A 6,000-nucleotide genomic window follows, 5' to 3' on the forward strand; every position below is an offset into this window, starting at 1 on the left:
TTTAGCTTCTTGTTCAGGTACAGTTTCATGCTCATCTTCGGTCATGTACATCGATGCTTTTCCTTTCTGTTTCAAGTCACTATTCTTCTTCACTGGTTCGACCTCTTTCGAATAACATCTCCCACTACGAGGGAAATGACCTACTTCCCCAACACTTCCAGTCATGGCTTTGGGTTTTTCGTCTTCAGGTGTGACGATATTGACGTCGTATTTCCATGGTACTGCTTTATTGTCCTTATAGGGGAAAGGAGATGGTACTTCGATTATCACTTTTGGTTTCACCCGGCTCCTTCTTCGCGTCATAATAAATTATTAACGGTCGGTCGGCGCTATACGAGAAACCTGACGATTGATTGTCAGAGGCGCATATTTCTCCTCTATCGGCCTCTTTGCCTTTATAAAAAATCCCAATCTCCTTATTATCTATCATATTTTGCAGTAATCTCCTGAACTCCTTGCAGGATTGAAGTCGTGCCCCTCAATTCCATGGAATTCGCAAAAACTTTGACATTTTGCATTTCTTCCTTCGAATACTCTGTTAAGATGACAAAGCAACCCCTTTCCAACTAGTACCTCCCAGATTTTCTGCAGAGGTGTTCTTATTTTAGAAACCTATCTTCTACTTTGTCGTTTGTCCTCCTCTCCCACTGCGCTCACATTCTCTTCGGTGTGGTTTGGAAATGAGTTTCTGGCGTTACCGCCAGTGCCATTAAATCGCAGAATGCCCGCATTGATGAGTCCTTGAACTCTCCTTTTGAAGGCAAGGTAATTTTCCGTAGAATGCCCCTGGTTCCCAGCATGGTATGCACAACTAGCATTTGGATCGTACCATTTCGGGTATGGAGGCTTAAGGGGTGCCATGTAATGGAGAGATATTAATTGCTTCTCCAAGAGTTTTGGGTATAGTTCCCCATACGACACAGGGATAGGGGTAAATTATGGTTTCTCAAGATTGGGTGGCCTTTGTCCGTTCCTGGGTTGGCTTTGAGCGGGTACATTGCTTTGTGGGAATGTGGCGATGGGCCTTTGGTTGTTTCTGGCGTATACGGGGTAGGAAGGAGGTGGTGTTTGTTAGTAAGGGGTCTGAGGAGGATAATAGAAATTTAGAGGAGGATAATTTCGAGGTCGGGGTTGGTTTGGATATGGATTAGGGGTATAATGGCTTCCCATTCCTACCATATAGGCTTCTGGTTCTTTCTTCTTCATGGGCGCTACCCTTTTTGAACTTTCTGAACCTTCCATCCTCCCACTTTTGATGGCATTCTCAATAAGTTCTACGGATATTACGATATCTAAAAAATCTTTCGTAGCACTTCCCACCAGTTTGTCATAGAAAGGCGCTTTTAACGTGTTGATGAAAATGACCGTTATCTCAGTCTTAGTCAGTGGAGGCTCCACTTGGGCCGAGATATCTCTTCACCTTTGCGCATACTGTCTAAAGGTTTCTGCTGGTTTCTTTTTCATCATTTGTAGAGTCATTCGATCAGGCACCATATCCGATACATACTTGTACTGCTCACAGAATGCTGATGCCAAGTCCTTCCAAGATCGGATCTTTTCTCTACTAAGCTGGTTGTACCACTGAAGAGCTGATCCTACTAGACTATCTTGAAAATAATGTATGAGTAGCTTATCTTCGTTCACATAGCTGGTCATCTTCCGGAAGAACACGATGAGATACGTTTTTGGGCATCTTGTCCCATCGTACTTTTCAAAATCAGGCACCTTGAACTTCAGAAGCAGAATTAGATCGGGTACCAAACTGAGTTCTTTTGCACCTAGTGCGGAGAAGACTTTAGTGCCTTCTATCGCTTTGAGTCTTTCCTCTAGACTCCTATATTTCTCATTCATATCGTGATTATCCAATTTCAACCTGGCTATCTCTGCTGGATCGTCCAAATCTGGAACGAGTGGATCAGTAGGACTAGCCCCCAGGTTTGATACGAACATTCTTTGCCCCAGATTAGCAGGTGGCGCAGGTCGTTGCTCTAGGCCTGTAGGTTCCCATTGAGCGTACCCTTTTTGTGTTGCGTGGGCATGCAGTAGAGTAAATCCTGGTAGATGGGGCGGATCCTGATCATGATTAGCCCTTAACTATGGTTCCACAACGTCAGGGTTCATAGGTCCCTTTCCTTTTACCAGAGCTGACATCATTTCCATCATCTTAGCCATTTGATCCTTCTGTTCAAGTGATTCCTCTCGAGATCTCACCATCAGATCCTTCGTTTCTTTCTGTGACTTAACCAGTTGTTCTTGCAATTCCCTTTGGACTCTTTCCATCCTTTCGATTCTTTCATTGAACTCAGCCTCCATTGTTCTAGCTTGTCGACGCGTTCTATACGAATGGCGTGATTCCAGATTTGAAGTGTTGTGACTGCGAATTATATGATTCTAACCTTAGCGAGTATTTATGGAATAGGTACATGCAATGAATGAATGAATGTATAAATGAATGTCAATTATGAAAGAAATGCAAGAAATGGGTGTTGATTTCAAGATAGCCCCTATTTATGCATTTCATTCATCAAAAGAGTTCATTACAAAACATTTTGCTATTTTCGATTCAGCCATTACACAAACTTCCTAGCTATATCGCCATATTTCTTTACTCGTGCTATGAATTCTGATATGTTCGATCTTCGACTTGGAGGGAATTGGCAAATAAGAATTTCAGCTTCTTCCGATAGTTATACCACGTGCATGGCTACCCCACGAATTTCATTGATCAAATAGCTAAGTTGCATTTCTTTTTCTTGGAGGCCCTCTTCGTAAGCACGAATGTCTCTATCATATTGACTATTCTTTTCTTCCAAAGCCTCCAAGAGAGTATCTAACTGTTGTTGACGATCTTGGAGCATATCTTCTAATTCTCGTATTCTCTCTTTTAACTCTCGGCGTTCGGACTGACTAATCGTAAGTTCGGCAGACACAGTTTCATATTCGGCGTTCTTCCTCCTTAGTTCTATCATAACCCGCGGAGCCTTTTCCTCCTCTTTCTTCGCTTTTCCTTTCCAAAATTCCATCCCGCCTTTAATGTTGCTTATTTCTTCTTTCCATTATCTCGACAACTTGCCCAGACCACTATTCTTTATTGTGCCTCTTAACTTTTTATTTTTCAGATGAAGATCTCTTAAGTCATTTCTTACGACTTCAGCCTCTTTTTGCACTTTTTCGGTTCTGGATCTTTCAATCTGAACGTCGATCTTCAATTGGTAGTTTTCCTCTTGAAGAGCACTAAGGTCCCGAGACATCTTGGCCTTTTCTCATTCAAATTCTTGTTTTGCCACTTCTAACTAAGACGACATTTCCTTCAAGAAGGGATTCTGAAAGGCGTAACTCATTGACGAAACTCGCTGGCTATTCACCCGTTGTATTCTCCATACATCGTAATCTTGAGTGAGAGTATCAGCGTACAGGGCCAACTCCATCAGATGAACTTCCTTCCAAGATTTTGTAGCGCTTTAGACCCTCTTCATATAGCCTTCACCCGCAAAAGCAAACTCAGACTGCGCTAATCCTCCAGTGGCGAGTATGAATTGTCGTGAAAAAAATTACCTCTGGACCATTAACGGAGCGTATCCAATTCCTTCCCATAACCCGAGTAGTGGGACAAAATCTTGATTTCCAACCTTGTATAACAGAACTGAAGGACAGATCCACGGTGTTCTCTAGGTTACATCTTCAGCTCGAAGGTTCTGAAAAACTGAAACCCAATGCTCTTCGGTGACACCCTTGGGTCATTCTCTCTCAAGATAGGCCTCCAACGGGGTGAAAGTTTTTGAAAACATATGGTACGGTGTGTGCTCTACTTTCCAGAAATGGCTCAAAATCCAAACATTAAGAAATTGCGCACATCCGATAAAGTGTCCCTTCCCCACTTTCCTACAATTGTTTAAGGATCTGAAGGTCTCAGCCAAGATAGTCAGGACAGGGTTGATTCATTGCTTTAATCTTTCGAAGAAATCCACCACCGCAACTTCTATGTGTCCAAAGACTTTCGGGAAGATATTCAAACCGTAAATGGCCAAAGCAAATAGATTTACCCTTTTCAACATGTCGGGATAGTTCAGAACCAAATCTCGTAAGGAAGACCATGGGATACAAATGGTTTCATTCTTCTTCTTTATCTATTTTTCGGCCCATGCGTCAGTCATATCTGTCAATCTCACTAACTTTTTCTTGAAGGTCATCGGCTTAGGCTCCTTCACATATACTTTATAGAATTACACATTTTCAACACGAAGAAAAGCAACGTACTCCTCTATAGTCGGAGTCATATCCTCTCGATTGAAGGTAAAACATTGGTAAGCCGGATCCCAAAATCTGACCATGGCTTGGATCAATCGTTCGTCTACGTTGACAGCAATCAAGTTGGCTATGTCCCCATATCTTTCAGTGAATATACCCCTAGTGTCTGAGTCCCACTGATTCCAAAACCGAACCAAATCTTCAAGGTTATTCTGGCGAACATTCACAGTTACGTGCTCGGGCAGATTGGCAATACATCCCTCTACTAGACTATCCCCTTTTTCTTTCTGAGTTTTTAGAGACCAGTCTCGAACCACGGCATTCTTCTCGGTTGTTTGTATAATTGACTCTTCCATTAGAAACCGGTTTTTTGGCAACCAATCTCTAGACAACACCTTCCTAATATGATGCCTTAATGCATGATGCAAAATAAGAACACAGACAAATATCTTGGTTAGTACAACAAATATGAATTACGGAAAATCAAAATAGAAAGTGTAAATGTCAAAGAAATAAAAGGTAAGAGGCGTTTCTCCCATGTACTTATTTTGGTGACTATTAACGGACGGAGGTTCGGCATGGCTCTAATTAGGTGGCTCGTACGGTTCACTATATGCGGTTTCGATTCTATACAGGTACTCGAATTGTCCATACTGTCATCTACTAAGATTAGTACGAAGCCTCGGTCGTAGCCCATCATAGGCTTACGAGTTCAATTCGAGGGATTACATTTACTTATGCCTATGCGGAGAGACAAGTTAACTCAAGAAAGCATAAGTCATATGTAACCCGAAAGTATTCACTAGCCTGTGCGGAGGGACGAGTTAACTCACGAAGGCATAGCGTTTACTTTCACTTAAACGGACGGAGCCCGGGTATAGAGCTCATGTTATGCAAAGATGCATATGCACGGTGTGTAGGGAGAAACTCACAAACCTTTTATTTTATTTAAAAAACTACTAAACTAAAACCATAAAACTTAAAGCTGAAAAACAAAAGGACATGACTTTTTGAAAACAAAAATTTGAGTATCACGACTAAATGTCAATTTGAATAAGGAACTTTGAAAATTCTGACAACGCGAGTTTAATTCCAGACACGACTCTCAAAAAGGGTCCCCAGTGGAGTCGCCAGCTGTAGCGACGTAATTTTTTTTAGCTTGATCGCTACTTAGGGTGTTTGATTGAAAGTTTAAAGATCGAGGTTTGATTTTAAAAAGGGAGTCGCCACCAATCTTTTTTCTTGGTGTAACCGGACACCTAATGAATCCTCTTTTTCAAAGAGAAAATTATTTTTGGATAACAAAAAGGACGAGTTTAGGTCTACGTCAAAATTCAGAGAAAAATTTGGGTTCGGGAGTCGGTTACGCACGAGGAAGGTATTAGCACCCTCGTAACGCCAAAAATTGGTATCTTATTAAACAAGTGTTGTCTTAATTTTCAAAATTGCAAGTTCAAAGTAACATTTAATCATGATCCGATCAAAACACGAGAAATTTCAAGTTTCATTTTCTTTTGAGAAGGACGTTCCGTTTTTAACATGAGCCGATTGATATTCACCCAACATAGCAATGATATCGACAACTTAATGTTAAATCGGTACGTTGCCTTACTTGTTGAAATTAAAAACATGAATAAAAATATTTCTAGATAAAAATAAAAGTGATAGAAAACTAACATTGATGTTGAAATAAGATGTGAACTAATATGCTAACTTCGGAACGGATAAATGATGATAAAAAGTTAAAAATAT

This window comes from Gossypium hirsutum, chromosome A12 (assembly GCF_007990345.1).
Source record: "Gossypium hirsutum isolate 1008001.06 chromosome A12, Gossypium_hirsutum_v2.1, whole genome shotgun sequence".
NCBI classification, from domain to species: domain Eukaryota; kingdom Viridiplantae; phylum Streptophyta; class Magnoliopsida; order Malvales; family Malvaceae; genus Gossypium; species Gossypium hirsutum.